At 55.8% G+C, this 16,956-nt stretch overlaps 2 long non-coding RNA genes across 2 annotated transcripts; one reads left to right on the plus strand and one right to left on the minus strand.

Moving 5' to 3' along the window:
- Positions 1–5,380: 5,380 nt before the first annotated feature.
- LOC138063483 (uncharacterized) lies at positions 5,381–8,567 on the plus strand. The gene is made up of 4 exons (XR_011137059.1): positions 5,381–5,479; positions 5,766–5,867; positions 6,531–6,608; positions 8,145–8,567. It is a non-coding gene; the product is annotated as an uncharacterized lncRNA (long non-coding RNA).
- Positions 8,568–8,946: 379 nt separating this feature from the next.
- On the minus strand, positions 8,947–16,234 carry LOC138063488 (uncharacterized). The gene is made up of 5 exons (XR_011137066.1): positions 15,979–16,234; positions 11,715–11,778; positions 10,146–10,330; positions 9,807–9,870; positions 8,947–9,529 (listed from the first exon to the last, which is right to left on the minus strand). It is a non-coding gene; the product is annotated as an uncharacterized lncRNA (long non-coding RNA).
- Positions 16,235–16,956: the final 722 nt, after the last annotated feature.

The raw sequence follows: 16,956 nt of genomic DNA on the forward strand, positions 1-16,956 counted from the left end.
TCAGGTGGTGGCAAAGGGTGTGTGTGTGGGGAGAGGTGGGCATGGTGGTGAGCGTAGGAGGGCGGCTGTGTTGGGTGGCCGTGGTGGGACCCGTTGGCAGGAGCAGCATGAGGCGTAGGCAGGTAGGGAGGGTCCACGCATGCAGCCTGATCAGCAAGTGCCCGTCCCGAGCATCCATCCGCTGTGCTGGTCGTGTGGCGGAGGTGGTGCTGAGGATGCAGGAGCACGTTGCCCTCGTTCTGCTGGTGATGCTTGGTGACAATGTGGCCTTGGTGGCTTTGCAGGTGGCGCAGAAGCAAGCTGGGAGCATGGTGAGGGAGAAACCGCGGAGGCTGCTGAGAAAGCAGCGCCTGGGAAGGCCTTCTGCTGTGGAGCCACCAGAGCTGGTGAGGGCTGGGGCCAGGGCGGCAGAGTGTGGTGGCAGTTGTGTGCCCCTGCTGTGGCAGGAGGTGGGAGCAGGGCCCCTTTGCTGTGGGATCGGAAGGAGAGGTGCAGAAGGCGGGCCCAGAGGGTGCCAGCACATTGGCAGCATGCTGGGCCTCGGAGCTAGTGTGTGCAGGCAGATGTAGAAGGCTGTGTGGGGGTGTTGGAGGCCCAGAAGGCTGAGCGGTGGCCACAGCACCTTGATGGCCTGTGCCGCGGCAGTGGGAGGGGCCGGGCCAGGCAAGGATGGGGCAGTGGTTTTAGGAGTTTTCCAGGAAGGCTGGTGTGCAGTGCTGGTGGTGGGGGTGCGGGAGGTGTTTGAGGAAGGAGCCTGTGAGCATGCGTAGGGCAAATGTGGGCTGAGGCGTTGCTAGTGGAGTTGTGGAGGGAAGAGGCTGGGAGGTGAGAGCGGGGCTGCCTTGAGCGCAGCACCGCCAAGCCCCTCTTTGCCTCTCGGTGCACTTGATGGCCAGGAGGGGTGTTGCCTGGAGGAGCAGGGGCGGGGGGCTGCTAAGGGCACTGGGGCGGGTTGGTGTGCGGTGGGCAAGCAGGCGGTGCTGGAAGTGGTGGTGGGTGGCAGGCAGCAGGAGGAGGGAGTGGCAGTGTCGGCGGGGGCATGGGTGCCGTGGTGGGAGGAGGGAGGCGGGAGCGAGGCTGGTGTGTGGGTGTGTGGGGAAAGGAGGGCGAGTGGGTTGCGGGGAGGTGGGCCTGATGGGTGGGCCAGGGGTGGCAGTGGCGGTGGAAGCGCCAGGTGCCTGGCACCTGCGAGGGCGCTCGGCACTGCGGGGAAGACACTGCTTGCGGTGGGAAGGTGCAGGGCAAAAGCTGCCAAGTTGGTGTGGAGGGAAGGGAAGAGAGAGAGGCTATAGTTGGCATGGAAGCAGAGGGGTGGGCTGGCTGTGGTGCGGGCTCACTTGTGGGCCCTTGGAAAGGGAGTGAGGCGAGGTGGGAGGCTGCTGAGCAGAGGGGCGCTGTTGCTGCTTGGCACCACGTTGGCCAGGAGTAGGGCTGGCGTGCTGCGTTGCGCTGCAAAGGCCTCCTTTGCTTTGTCAGGCTGTGGAGAGGGCCAGCACAGCTGCCTCGGAGCCCGCGAGAGAGCAGGAGGCAGTGAGCAGCAGCGGCGGCATGGGTGCTCAGGTATGAGCTAAGGAGCGATCTGAGGCGCGAGAGGTTGTGAGGAAGGGCTTTGTTGGGGCTCTGTTGGTGGGCAGAGGTGGTGGTCTGCTGGGGGAGAGCGGTGTGAGGTTGAGCTGCTGCCCCTGAAAATGCTCCTGAGCAGAGCAGCCCTGGCGTGAGCAGAGAAGGAGCCCATGTTTGCTTCTCTCCCGGCTCCACCAAGCAGACCCATGATTCCCCCGCTTGCCCACTGGCTCGCCGAGACGGCAGCTTGGCCACAGGCTTGGGGCAGGCGCGTGGTGCATGCAGGCCTTCCTGAAAGGAGCAGCTGCCTTTGCAGCTGGGGCCTGGCCGTGCAGCTGGGGCCCCCATTAGGCACTCTGGGGAAAGGTGGTGCCAAGGCTGTGCGCCAGCATGGTCTTCAGCGCCACGTGCCAGGCAGCTGCCCTGTGATGCAGGGAGCCTCCCAGCCAAGGCATGTGTTGTCCTTGTAAGGCTTTGCAGGGGGGCTACTTGGGAGCAGGCAGGTGGCAGAGGCCCGAGGTGAGGGCCTAGCAGGGCGGTGGGTGGGAGCCCTTTGTGGTGGGAGTCAGGCAAAGGAGTCGGGGCTCTCTGGCTCTTGGCTTGTGACTCTTGCCTGGAGGATTTCCATGCCTCGGGCATGTTGTGCATGGGAGCTGCCTGGCAATGTCGGCCAAAGGGCCGCAGAAGGCTCCTTCTGAGTGCCTGTGCCACCAATTTCTTCTCTTGTAGAGCCTGGAGAGCGTCCCACCACCGGTCCCAGTCTCCGAAGGCAGCAGCAAGGACGTAAGTGCCACTCCTAAGCCCCATCTGCTCAGCCGGGTGCTGCTGTCTGTGCACTCGGAGCTTGTCCAGGGTGTGCCCACGGCTTGCTCGGTGCAGGTTTCCTAGGCCCACAGAAAAAAGAGGCCTGTGGAAAAGAGGGCGAAAAGTGCAGGCTGTGCAGCTGGTGTGCGTGTTAGAGGGAGGGTAGGAGGCAAGAGTAGAGGCGGTGGTGGGCAAGTGCTGCATGGGCGTGGGGAAGGGCTGTGTTTGGGGGTGATGTGACCAGGTGCCTGGTGCTGTGGGGATTCAGCCATTTGGAGGGTGGAGCTGGAAGAGTGGAGGTGGGAGCAGGGCCGTGTTGTGGTGGGTGGCAGCAAGTGGGCGAGGAGGAGTTGGTGGTGGGTGGGTGGGAGTGTTGGAGCGGGTAGGGGAAGAGGAGGTTTGCTGTCAGGTGGTGGCAAAGGGTGTGTGTGTGGGGAGAGGTGGTCATGGTGGTGAGCGTAGGAGGGCGGCTGTGTTGGGTGGCCGTGGTGGGACCCGTTGGCAGGAGGAGCATGAGGTGTAGGCAGGTAGGGAGGGGCCACGCATGCAGGCTGATCAGCAAGTGCCCGTCCTGAGCGTCCATCCGCTGTGCGGGGCTGGTCGTGTGGCGGCAGTGATGCTGGGGATGCAGGAGCACCTTGCCGTCGCTCTGCTGCTGATGCTCCATGACAATCTATCCTTGTTGGCTTTTCAGGCAAAGCAAGCTGCATGCATGGTGAGGGAGAAGGCGCGGCGAGTCCTTAGAAAGCAGCGCCTGGGAAGGCCTTCCGCGACACCGGAGCCAGCAGAGGTGGTGAGGGCTGGGGCCAGGGCAGGGCAGAGTGTGGTGGCAGTTGTGTGCCCCTGCTGTGGCAGGAGGTGGGAGCAGGGCCCCTTTGCTGTGGGATCGGAAGGAGAGGTGCAGAAGGCGGGCCCAGTGGGTGCCAGCACATTGGCAGCATGCTGGGCCTCGGAGCTAGTGTGTGCGCGGAGATGTAGAAGGCCGTGTGGGGGTGCTGGAGGCCCAGAAGGCTGTGCGGTGGCCACAGCACCTTGAGGGCTGTGCCGCGGCAGTGGGAGGGGCTGGGAGAGGCAAGGCTGGGGCAGCGGCTGTAGGAGTTTGCCAGGTGGGGCAAGTGGTGGTGGTGGGGGTGCGGGAGGTCTTTGAGAGAGGAGCCTTTGAGTAGGCGTAGGGCAAATGTGGGCTGAGGCGTTGCTAGTGGAGTTGTGGAGGGAAGAGGCTGGGAGGTGAGAGCGGGGCTGCCTTGAGCGCAGCACCGCCAAGCCCCTCTTTGCCTCTCGGTGCACTTGATGGCCAGGAGGGGTGTTGCCTGGAGGAGTAGGGGCGGGGGGCTGCTAAGGGCACTGTTGTGCGGTGGGCAAGCAGGCGGTGCTGGAAGTGTTGGTGGGTGGCAGGCAGCAGGAGGAGGGAGCGGCAGTGTCGGCGGGGGCATGGGTGCCGTGGTGGGAGGAGGGAGGCGGGAGCGAGGCTGGTGTGTGGGTGTGTGGGGAGAGGAGGGCGAGTGGGTTGCGGGGAGGTGGGCCAGATGCGTGGGCCAGGGGTGGCAGTGGCCGTGGCAGCGCCAGGTGCCTGACACCTGCGAGGGCGCTCGGCACTGCGGGGAAGACACTGCTTGCGGTGGGAAGGTGCAGGGCAAAAGCTGCCAAGTTGGTGTGGAGGGAAGGGAAGAGAGAGAGCCTGTAGTTGGTGTGGGAGCAGAGAGGTGGGCTGGCTGTGGTGCGTGCTCATTTGTGGGCCCTTGCGAAGGGAGTGAGGCGAGGTGGGAGGCTGCTGTGCAGAGGGGCGCTGTTGCTGCTTGGCACCACGTTGGCCAGGAGTAGTGCTGGTGTGCTGCATTGCGCTGCAAAGGCCTCCTTTGCTTTGTCAGGCTGTGGAGAGGGCCAGCAGGGCCGCCTCGGAGCCGCCAAGAGAGCAGGAGGCGGCGAGCAGCAGCGGTGGCATCGGTGCTCAGGTATGAGCTAAGGAGCGATCTGAGGCGCGAGAGGTTGTGAGGAAGGGCTTTGTTGGGGCTCTGTTGGTGGGCAGAGGTGGTGGTCTGCTGGGGGAGCGCAGTGTGAGGTTGAGCTCCTGCCCCAGGAAATGCTCATCAGAGCAGCCATGGTGCGGGCAGAGAAGGAGCCCATGTTTGCTTCTCTCCCGGCTCCACCAAGCAGCCCCGTCCTTCCTCCCCTTGCCCGCTGCCTCAGTGCCTCAGCGAGATGCCTGGGCAGGTGTGTGGTGCATGCAGGCCTTCCTGAAAGGAGCAGCTGCCTTTGCAGCTGGGCCCTGCACCTGCATCTCCCCCCTGCCACTCTGGGGAAAGGTGGCGCAAAGGCAGTGCGCCAGCGTGCTCTTCAGCCCCGCGTGCTGCCCGGCAGCTGCCCTGTGATGCAGGGAGCCCTGCCAGCCAAGTCATCTGTTGTGCTTGTAAGGCTTTGCGGGGGGCTACTTGGGCGCAGGCAGGCTGCAGAGGTCTTTATGCAAGGGCCAAGCAGGGCAGTGTGTGGGAGCCCTTTGTGGTGGGAGTCAGGGCAAAGGGGTCGGGGCTCTTGGGCTCTTGGCTTGTGACTCTTGCCTGAAGGATTTGGGTGCCTGGAGGCCTGTTGTGCGTGGGAGCTGCCTGCCAAAGGGCCGCAGAAGGCTCCTTTTGAGCGCCTGTCCCACCAATGTCTTCTCTTGTAGAGCCTGGAAAGTGTCCCACCTTTGGTCCCGGTCTCCGCACCCAGCAGCAAGGACCTAAGTGCCACTCCTAACCCCCACATGCTCAGGCGTGTGCTGCTCTGTGTGCACACGGAGCTTGTGCAGGTTGTGGCCATGGGTTCTTCGGTGCAGGTTTTCCAGGCACACAGGAAAAACGGGCCGGCCTGTGGAAAAGGCATGCAGCCTGAGCAGCAAGCGCCCGTCCCGAAGGTGTGGCCATTCCTGTGTGGGGCTTGTCATGTGCCCACAGTGGTGCTGAGGATGCAGCAGCCCCTTGCCCTCGCTCTGCTGCTGATGCTCGGTGACAATGTGCCCTTGGTGCCTTGGCAGGTGGCGCAGAAGCAAGCTGGGAGCATGGTGAGGGAGAAAGCACGGAGGGTCCTGAAAAAGCAGCGCCTGGGAAGGCCTTCTTCTGTGGAGCCACCAGAGCTGGTGAGGGCTTGGGCCAGGGTGGCAGAGTGTGGTGGCAGCTGCGTGCCACTGCTGTGGCAGGAAGTGGGAGCAGGGCCCCTTTGCTGTGGATCTGAAGGAGAGGTGGCCAAGCTGGGTGCAGAGGGTGCCAGCACATTGGCAGCGTGCTGGGGCTCGGAGCCAGTGTGTGCAGGGACATGTAGAAGCCCGTGTTGGGGTGTTGGAGGCCCAGGGTGTTGGTGCGGTGGCCACAGCACCTTGACAGCTGGTGATTGTCCCTGATAATTTGGCCTTCCTCTCTTTGCAGGCAGTGCACAGACAACCTGCCAGTACAGCCATGAGGACGCCATGGAGGCTTCCTAGGCAGAAGCAGCGTAGATGGCCGTTTGCAGAGGAGGATACAGAGCCGGTGAGGCCTCAGGCAGGGCAGCACAGCATGCTGGCAGCTCTGCCGCACTCCTGGCCCAGGAAATGGCACCAGGGCCTCTTTCCTGGTGGAGCTGAACAAGGGGCACCCAACCAAGGCACAGTGGGTCCCACAATGCTTCCAGCCTGATGGGACTCAGGGGTAGTGCTTGCACCGACATCTAGGAGCCTGTGTCAGGGTGTTGGAGGCACAGAAGGCTCTGCGGGACTCACAGCACCTTAACAGTAGCCCAGTCAGTGAGATGTGATGGGCAGGGATGGCAAAGTGCCTGTGCATTTCCCAGGAAAGATGCTGTGCACTGCTCCTGGTCAGGGTCAGGGAGGTCTTTCCGGAAGGAGCCTCTGAGCATCCGTAGGCCAAATCTGGGCTTAGGCCTTTTTAGACCTTGCTAACCAAGAGACAGGACAAGGCTGAGCATGGCTCAGTATGCAGCATGTTCCGCTGGATGCCTGCAGTTCTGGAAGCAACAGACTGGGAGCTGAGAAAGAGGTTCCCTTCAACCCAACACGATTGTGATTGTTGATGCGATTGATCCCCAGAGTCTTGCATGGAGGAGTAGGCCGGGCAGGGGGGATCCTCACCCCTTCTCCAGGACTAGGGCTGGCTTCATCCCTTGCCCTGCAAATAATTCCTTTTCTTGTTCAGGCTCAGAAGAGGGCCAGGAGAGCCCTGTCGGACGCCCACACAGAGTAGGACACAGCAAGCAGTGGCATCGGTGCTCAGGTACCAGCTAAGCACACAGCTGAGACCACAGACGTTGGCGGGAAGGGCTTTGTCAGGGCTCTGCTCGTGGGCATAGGTGGTGGGCTCCAGGGGGAGCACAGTGTGAGGTTGAGGGTTGAGCTCCTGCCCCCGAAAATGCTCATCAGAGCAGCCATGGCATGGGAAGAGGAGGAGACCATCTTTGCTTCTCTCACAGCCCCACCAACCAGACCCATCCTTCCTCCACTTCCCCACCGCCTCACGGAGATGCCCCCTTCACCTAAGGCTTGGGGCAGGTGTGTGCTGCATGCAGCCCTTCCCAAAAGGACCGCCTGCCTTTTCAGCTGGGGCCCCACGACACTCTGGGAAAAGGCTGGGCCACAAAGGCTGTACGCCAGCGTGGTCTTCAGCCCCGCGTGCCAGCCAGCTCACATCTGAGGTGGGGAACCCCACAGCCAAGGCATCTGTTGCCCTTGTAGGTTTTTGCAGCCTCCCTCCTTTGGGCTCCCTTTGGGGCAATGGGCTACTGCCCTGAAGTAGGAGAAAAAAGGAGAAAACTGAGAGGTCACTACCTGACCAAGGAAGCCAAGAAGGTGAGAGCCTGCATATTGCAGCCATCAAGTGTACGCAGGGCTGTGAGAGCTTCCCAGACACTCCTGTCCCTTTCCCAAGCCCTGTCAATCCCCTACACTGCTCACAGGACAGGGATGGACCAGGGCTGGCAGTTACCGACGACACAGGTCCCCTGGTAAGCAAGCACTGTGAGGCAGGGACTAGCCCCTATGCAGCCTGCAGTGAGACAGGCCCAGCACTGGCACACTCCAGGTTGCTCCTTCTCCCAAGGGCCGTGTCACATAGAAGCCTGGCTGTGCTCGCCCAGCTCCTGGCACCAAGGCTGTGCTGCTGCCTGCGTGGTGGCAGTGGGCCTCAGAGGGACATGGGGGGATTGCGCTAGGCTCCTTCCCCAGTGCTGAGCCCAGCACTTGTGACGCACCTGGCACTGATTTGTTTCTGCTGTAATTGTGAATACACTTCATGTACCTGCTTCCCAGCTAGCCTAAACACAGTATTTGTTCCAAAGCTACATTGCAACAGGAAAATATTACATCTCAGCTTGCTATTTCTCAGATCAGGTGACAGCAATCTGCTCAGGTTGGGAGTCTATCTCCTGAATGCATCTACTTTGTGCAGCTCACTTAACCTTATCTTTCTGGGACTGAAGACACACATTCAGACAAATGCGTGCATGCATGTTTAAATGCATCTTTTCCATTATGATATGAAAGATTAAAAAGAGCCGGCTGGGGATGGGATTACCAATGGCAACCTGAGCATCTTGATTAGAAGAGGCAGGGCTGTGTAAAAGACAGAGAACCCTTTGCTAGGGTTTGTCAGGGTGCTGGGTTTTGGTAAGAGATACACAGTGACCAGGCTGCTGCAGAAAATTTTTACTACAGTGAGGTGGAAGGAGATGGCTGAGAAAGCCTTCTGTCTTTCTGTGGCAGAAGGGGTTCCCAATCTCATGAATAGCATACTAACACACCCTATCCCTGGCAGGATTGAAAGGAACAGGAATGCTGCTCCGCAGTCACCAGCACAAAAACGTGGATATTCCCAAGGAGAATCATCATGCAGACAACTAGAACCAGCAGGAAGAGGAAGGCCTGAAATTCTGGGACATCAGTGCACCCTGGAAGGCTACATTTCATAACAGACGTCCCACTGTCCCACGCATATGACATGGGATAGCACTAGATCGCCACTGGAAAAGGACATTCATGAAGTTCATTTGAAACACATTAGCATAACTTTGTTAGGCTTAAACATGAGAAACAAATGAAACCAGATTACATCACGTGCTCATTAAAAACTTTGTACTTAACAACACTCTTAAGTTCTCCTACTAGCCACCCTGCAGATTAGAGGCAATGACAAGCTCACTGTGGTTCCCACACTCTTACAAGCTCCCAGGGGAAAGTCACACAGTGTGAAGTGAAATCACAGGAATAAAGTGTCTTGGAGGTTTAACGGGGCTTGCTGAGGGCTGTTAGAGATAGAGCTGGTGCCGGAAATCCATGTCCCTCCCCAGGCACTGATTAGACCAAAGCATCACAGGCACTGCTTGCAGGAAGATGAAAGGGACAAACGGCTCTGCCCTCAAGTAGCACTTTTGATGTGTGGCGGCTCTTCCATTAATGACACACACAGACACACAGCTTTAATGGTTTGCTTCAGTGCAGTCGACACATCCCTGCTGCCCCAGCCCTGCGTAACTCTCCCCACGTCATCCTCCATCCTCAAGCACTGCCTCACAGTGCTGACATACATATTCCTCAGGCCTAGCCTGCAGGACCCCTGAAACCTGACCCCATTTGTTGGGACCCAACATCTTCACCAGAAACCCCATGTGAGAGCAAAAAACTGATCCCCAGCCCCCAAGTCCCACTGTTTCAGTGGTGCCTCTTCAGCATAAATCACAAGCCACACTACACAACTCCTGCTCCCCTTATCCCTGAACGGAAGCAGGTTCACCACCTGCTGCAACAGCTAGATAACAGGTTGGACATCCTAGGAAATGTAAAATGGCACTCGATAGCTGCTGAAGCAATGGAAGGCTGGTCTCTGGAATTACTCCCCACTCCTCTGCACTGAGTACATTTCCAGGTGAGATTACTATCCAGCTCACAGGGAGGTACCTCCGCACCAGCACCCACAGTTAGGTGTCCAGTTCTCTGCACTGAATCTCCTCCTAGGCATCTTCCTCGGGATGAATTGCATCCCACTGGAAAACCAACTTATTCTCTTCAGGGATGGCAAGGGCACTCCAACCTGTGGCTCTCTGCACTTCAAACACCTCAGTTTAGCCAAGGCAGAGCCTCTTCCTGGGGTCTTCATTTTTCCAAGGACACAGAACACCTTTTCTGCCCAAAACCTCCACCTCCCTGCCAAAAAAAAAAAAAAGAAAAAAAAAAGAAGAAAAAAAGAAACAAGATTTGAGAGCTGGAGAAAATGCTTTGCTGTGAGGGCTTCAGATTCTGCCACAGACACATGAACTTCCTCCCACAGAGCCACCTCCCCAGCTAGCAGGCAAGGGCAGGGACACGGTGGAGTAAGGAAATGTAGCTTGTGAGCTGTATGGTAGGAGCTGTGAGAAGGGCTCAGATACCCGTGTCCTGTTTAATAAACTACAGTCACAAAACCATCAAGGAGACATTTTACCCTGAAGAACTTCAAAACATGAGCCCTGAAGACAGCGGAATCTACAAAATTGGGAAGATCATTCCTGTAAAGGAAGAAAGAAACAGCTGCTGGTAAAGTGGCACGGCTGGTCCAGCAAATTATCAGTTGCCCAAAAGCCTCCCAAGTCTGCACGTCTAGCTTTTGGGCTTGGAGCTGGGGGAAATAAAAGGAGAGAGGACAGCGTTTTTTACATCATACTGCCCAGCAATGACAGCCCCAGGATTTGCTACCAAACACAGCTCAGACTTTGTCGTAGAGCAGGTGAGGCCCCCGGAGCACTCAGGCGAGTGAGACCTGGGGCTGGCAGAAGTACAATACCTGCACAGATGGGAAAAACATCAAAGGGAAACTTCCTTTGAAACTGTGCTGCTGGGTATGACATGGCACTATCCTTCGCAGAGAGGCTGTTCACCACTCCTCTCCAGCTTGATGGAAAGTAGGAACAATCTTCTTAGCTCCCACAGCAAAGCTCCAACCACTGACTTCCCAGCCATAGTCCTGGTCTATGATTAAGAAAACAAAGCTTAAAACAGACAACAGTCTTCAAAGCTTTTGTACAGCCAGGGGCCTAGTGCAGGGGAATTAGCTGCCTGATTCAGAGATTAGGTCTCAGCTCAGACCTCAGCTTAGATTAAGCTCACACCTAAGCTTTAGACGCTCTGACAACTGCAATTAGGTGGAACATATTCACCTTTGTTACCTCTGAATTCCTATTTCCTTCTTTCTGGGGGCATCAGGACCTTCATATCCCACACCCACCTACTTGATCCTTCCAGTCTTTTCGAAGGCAGCCACTTCTGGCTTTTTCCCCGAATGCCACACAACTGACGCGTGAGAGAACACTGAGTTACCTGCCAAGGCTTACACTGTGCAGCAGGCAGGAGGCAGAGGCAGGACCTGCCAGGCACTTTTGGAGTTGCAGTATTGTTCCTCAAGTGTCCCGTATGAGCAGAGAGCAGTGTGACTCTCCAATAAGCGCATGGAACTACAAGGAGATCACACTCCCTATGATGCACTGAGGAGGAGTACTAAACTGTCTCCCCTGTGTGGGCAACGCGCAGTATGTTAACCACACTTGGAACCAGAACAAGATGATGCCCAGGATGAGAGGGGAGCTGCTGCATTTCTGAGCAAGAACGGAACAATTTGGCCCAAGCTTTTGGCTTTGCAAAACTGAGTTCTTATCTATTTCTTTGCTCTATCCAAGCACTGCGTGAAGGGAAACTGGACAGAACTTGTCCTGAGTGAAAGCATGCTGAGCCCCATTTCTAGAGCTGGAATGGCAGCTCTGATGGGGAATGAGAAACAGAAGTGATAACTGCAAAGAGCTAAAGAATGGAGGGGGTGCTATCAGTCTCCGACAATTGTATACACCTTGCAGAAAGGTGCAGAATCTAAGCTGTTCTTCTGCACTTCCCCTGTGGCCAATGCAGAGAGCCTTCCTTAAGGAAATCTATTGCTTTCTGATTCACTTGTGCAGAGCACCTCTGATAAATCACCCTCTTCCTCATTTTCCCAGTGGCCAAGGAGACTTCATCTGGAGGAAAGATGATGGTCCACAAAGGGACCGGATTCTTCTTTAGACTGTTTTCTGCTGCCCAGATGAAGTGGGATAAGTCATGCCTCCTAAATACTGCTTTTTCTTCCCACGCAACCAGAAGAGAGAGTGCAGAATATTCATAATGGCGTAGAAACAAAATAAATGACAGCACAAGACCTCTGGGAAAGTGCCATTTGTTGAAGAATGCTCCCCCTTCCCCTGGGAATAACACCTGGCATGAGAGCATTCTTCACTCAACAGCATACAAGGAAGAGTGCAGGGATTTCTGGCTGAAAACAGTCAATCAGCTTTCCCTAAAAAAGAAATAAGAAACAACACAAGCTTACCCCTGCACTGGCTTGCTTCACTGGTTGGATCTGGTCACGAGCATTTTCTGCTGCTCTGTAATGCCTGAGAGAAGTAGAGAGAAAGACAGAAATGGGCTGTTTCCATGTTGTCACATTCAACTGTGAAGAAGCCACCTCCCGGTTAAGAAAGGCTTTTTGAAGAGCTGAATCTGGCTACCACCTCTGCTGCACACATGAACAAGGGAAAACATCCCGTCAGCTTGCAGCACCACTCTTCTGCAGCAGCAAGACTGGGAGAGCAGGGAGAGCTGGCGTCCTTCCCCACTTTCTTCCACCTAAACCTGGCAGAAGCCCTTTCCTTTCTCTGCATCAGTTTCACTAGCTGGAAGATGGGGAAGCCACCAGCTCCTCCTCTGTAAAGTGCTTGGTGACCTATTGGGGAGCAATAGTTAGGTGCTAACCTGCAAGGGAAAACATGAACATTTGCAACCATGTCTGCATCCACGCAGAGCTAGCCCACTCAAACTAAACACCAGCACACTGAACTACAAATGGACGTCTTCAAGATGTTCACTGGCAGTTTAGAGGCTAGTCAGGAGACTGCCTCCATTTGGGAAGGAGTCCCCATTAAAAAAACACAGGCTCTGAAGATCAAGAAAACACACAGACATTGAAGGTCTCCTCATATACATCCCTTTTCCTCCAAAAACTCATATCTTCATTGTCACCAAAGATCTACCTTTTCAAGGGGCAGACCTACAACCGACACCCACGGTATCCCACGCTCATTGTGCTTTAAAGCCATTCAGTCCAGGATGGTAACAGAGACTCTGTACCCGATCAGATCATTTCTCTGAGACCACTCTGGGCCCCAAGTTTCACCTCCCTTGATACCTGCACTGACAGATGGGAAAGTGATAAGAGAAAAACCACCAGTCAACTTTCAGGGACAATTAAATGCATGGGTCTCGGTGATAATGCAGACAACTTCCTAACACTACCTGCCTGAGTACAAAAAGTCTGAACTCTGGCAAACAGGCCCTTCAAACAGCATATGAAAGTTTCTCAGAAATGAAGCAAGCAACTGGCTAGAGTTTCAAGTCCAAGATTCCACACTTGCCCTCTTTAGTCGTTTTCTTATGACATGTGCTGGTCGCAGGTCACAAGTAGAGCTTGTCGTTTTGCAACACAAAACAAGCTTTCCCCAAATTCCTGGACCTCCTCTAAAATAATTACAAAACTCCTATGTTTGCATAAGAATGTGACAGGCATATTAAAAAAAGGACTTGGGACCTCTTATTTAAGGAACAAGCTGGAAAAAAAAAACCCATAGGGACAACAGTAAGTTTATACACATGACATTTGAACAAACTGATGGCTAGAGAAGAAACTTGTTTGTCAGCAAACCCATGTAACCTGACCTCTCTGCAGGACACAGTTCAAAACACCTTCAAAAGTTACATGCCTTCAACTTTCTAGTGAAGCTTCGTAAAAGAAAAGACCTTGATGTAAACAACAGAACTGAGCTTGTCCAGAAATGGTGCAATTTGCTTCCTTAATTTGAACATTCTGCCATCATTACAAACAAAACAAAAGAAAACAAAGCACACCAAAACAAAGCAAAGACATAGTTACAAAGGGATTCTTTAAGAGTCTTGTCTAAACTCTACATTCAGTTAACTGAAGGGCACCTAAGGGTGCACAAGGAATTGATTAACTGACATTACTGCAAAAAGCCAGACGCTACAAAGGTCACCCCTAGGAGAACAGACTTCCGCCTACACCTCAGAAAGTCACTGGCACACCAAAGGCTCTCTCATTCACTTGTAACATGCATCTTCACTTTCACAAAAACCTTACGAAGCCACTTCAGCCAGGAACTAGCTGACAGCATTTTGGGGTTTGTTGTCATTCTTTCCAGAAAGAGCTTGCTTAATTCCATAGATCCCGACAGAAGCTTGTTAGAGAAGAGAATTGTAGCTGATTTAGCTTCAGCTTAGCCCAAGTCTGACTCTTGCTTAGTGTTAGTGCCCGAAGTAGATGAAGCCGGCAGGCCTCAAGGCCCAACTGTCAGTGAACTCCAGAAACATTGCTGATGATGTGACTTTGCCCACCAGGTAACTGCAAAACAGATTACAATCAGCTAATACAAATACAAAACTAGCTAATGAGGATACAAAGTAGAATGCAGGGGACAAGATGGGATGCACCTGGGTTGTGGTTGACCTTCCAGAAGGGAAGGCACTGTGGGAAACAAGGACATGGCAGCCAGCCTGGGATGAAGGCCTAGATCAGACAGAAGGAGAGAGACACCAGTCAGAAGGAGAGGGACCACTGACTCAGTAAAGAAGACTGGAGGAGACCTTCCCTGGCAGGCAGGGAAATAAAACTGTAAAGGGTATAATTACCCCAGAATTTCTTTGTTTGGGGTCCCTTCCCAGAGGCACCCAGCTCGAGCTGTCACTATGCTGTACTGTCATTTACATGAATCATTCATTTTGCTGCTATACGTGTGTGAGACTCTGCTCTTTGGAAACCTCGGGTCAAACTGTTCCCATAACAAGCTGTATTAGCAAAAAAGCTCTGGGTGATTTAGACATCCTCAACCAAAAGACTGGAGACTTTCAGCTGAAACGCTCTCGCTGCTGCCCATGGGCAGAGGCACACAACCAGAGAACACCACCTGGAGTCCAGGTCACTCTGCTGACATGGGATCTCAACCACTGGCAGGAGAAATAGTGTATCCTGTCACAGTCACTCAGCACAGACAACATCATGAATGAAAAGCCTCACCATTTCAGTAACAATGATTTAGGAGAAGAACCAGAGTTTTCCTCGGGACACAACACCCAAAAACAATAAGGCATACTAATTCCTTGGAAAACATACAACTCCTGATGTTCTCTCCCTTGCCTCAGTCTGCCCAGGGTCCTCCACCCGTGCCTCGATGCTGAGGAAAGAACAGGCAGAACAGGGCTGGGCAGCCACACACACGTCTCACACAGACCGACTTCCCTGTGCAGCGCCCAGACTCCCAACGCTACGCATCAGGTCCTGAGTTCTCCCCTCCCAGCACCTCGCCCGATCATCTCCCCCACACACACGGCACAGTCTCTCCAGCAGCACCTCCTGCCACCGCGGCAGCATCTCAGCAACACCCCACACGCCTCAACCAGGCAACAGACTGCTCACACACAGCTGTGACTCCCACCACCGCGACTTTGGCCTCTTTCTCACATGCCTCCCACTAACACCCCCTTCTCGCACCCAACGTTTCTGGCTGTTACCAGCAACAACATACCACCCCGGCCTAGACGTAAAGCCTGCCTCCTTCCTCAAGGAAACAAAGAGACTAAAGAGTACTAAGCCATCTAAGGTCACAAGCAAACACACAAATCACTACCTTCTGGAAGCTCCAGAAAAAGACAAGCCCACACAGGTCACAAAATAAAAGACAGAACAGCAACTCACAGGCACCCACTTAAATAACGTCCTGCTAAAGCAACACTCAGGAACTAGGTCTCACAACCAATTCTCAGCTGCACACTTCCTCACCAGGCAGGAGGCAGCAGTCAGGGGACATAGTTTGTCAGTTGATACAAAGAGGGAGTCTGGCAAATACTTCTGCTTCAGGAACAGAAACTGCAGGTGGTTTCTAAAGTTTCTTCCTAGTCTTTTCGAAAGTAATTAGAAAACACTGGAAGGATTCTTCAGTCTTTCTTCAACCAAATCCCTTCTTCTCAACTCTCATCCTCCCACCAAGCTAGTACCACCGCTATTGGACCATCTCCCCTTTTGTGTCAGGTACACCCAAACTTCCTACAACAGAAATGATGTCCTTCACAGAGCACACGATGTTTGCTCGCAATATACGACCAAAATCAAGCACAAAATACTGGGAGGGGGGGAGATGGCAAATGCAAATCTATTCATGTAAAAAAGCATTCTCATTCAGTACTTGCTCATATTTCAGAAGGTAAAACTCAAGAAGGCAAAACATCTCTGTGTCCTCCAGGTCAACCTTTAGCACAACGTTAGTTTCAGTGGAGCCGTCTTCAGGCACAACTTGCCAGCAGCAGCCTTCCAGCAGACACAAAGTACAACTCAACCTTCCCAGTGTGACCTTCAGGGATAACTACTGCTTAAATACCCGGCTACAGTAACAACACCTGCTCTTGAACAGAAGCACATCCTGCTCCAGGTTTAGGAGAGCACTCACCATCCGCGAGAGTGCTGTCCTGTCCTTTCTCAAACCCAAATGCAGCTATGCTTAGATGCCTCCATCTCCAACAGCAACACCCACCTCGATGAGAGGGTGACGCTCTGCCTTTACAACTGGGGTTTCGCCAAGGGCCTGGGAGAAAGCAATGAGGACAGTGGTGTCGAGGAATACTGGAAACACCCGGGAAACCCGGGCCCTGACCCGTGAGTCCCCTGACAACGCTCCCCGCGCCAGGCCGCGCTCCCGGCCTGCTCCTCGGCCCGGCGAGGACAGCGCCCGCTCGGGGCCGCCCCTTCCCTTTCCCCCTCACACCCGCCGCAAGAACGGCAGCTCCCACACGAGGTGTCTCGCTCCACACACACTTCCCTCCGCCGAGGCCCTGCTCTGTCCCCAGCCCTCTGTCCCCGGCCCCGCACACGGCAGCTCCTCAGCCTCCAGCACCGGCAGCTGCAGCACCCCCAGCCCCGCCCCCCACACCGGAAGTGACACCTCCAGCCCCAAAGTCCCGTCCACCCCGCGCTCCCCCATTGGCTCCTGGGAGGTGGGGCGGGGCCTCCTGGGGTGGGGCCGGCCAGTGAGCCGGGAGAGGCAGGGGGTGGCAGTGCGCATGCTCTGCAAGGGAGCTGAGGGGCTGGGAAGGGAGGGGAGCTGAGGGCGGGGCCCTGAAAGGAGGGGTGGGGCTGGGCCTGAGGGGGCGGGGTCAGATCAGAGCATGCGCGCTGGTGCAGAGGAGGGGTGGAGGGGTGGGCGGGGCCTGCGGGCAGGGCGGGGCCGAGAGGCGGGTGGTGCCGCGCGGGGCAGCGTCTGGCGGGGCCGGGGCCGCCCGGAGCCTGGAGCCGGAGCGGCGGGAGCTGCCGCGCCGGGGCCGAGGGCCGCGGGCCGGGGCCGGGGCCGGGGAGAGCGAGCAGCGGGGGGCGGGCGCGGGGGCAGCCGGAGCCCGGCCCGGCCCGGCGGTCTGCCAGCAGCTGCTGGGGAAGGCCCGGCCCGGCCGGGGCCCCTGCGGCCCGGGAGCCGCCCGTGTCGGCGCCCCTTCTGCCGGCGGCCCCTTCTGCCTCGGCC

This window comes from Struthio camelus, chromosome 32 (genome assembly GCF_040807025.1).
Source record: "Struthio camelus isolate bStrCam1 chromosome 32, bStrCam1.hap1, whole genome shotgun sequence".
Classification (NCBI taxonomy): Eukaryota; Metazoa; Chordata; class Aves; order Struthioniformes; family Struthionidae; genus Struthio; species Struthio camelus.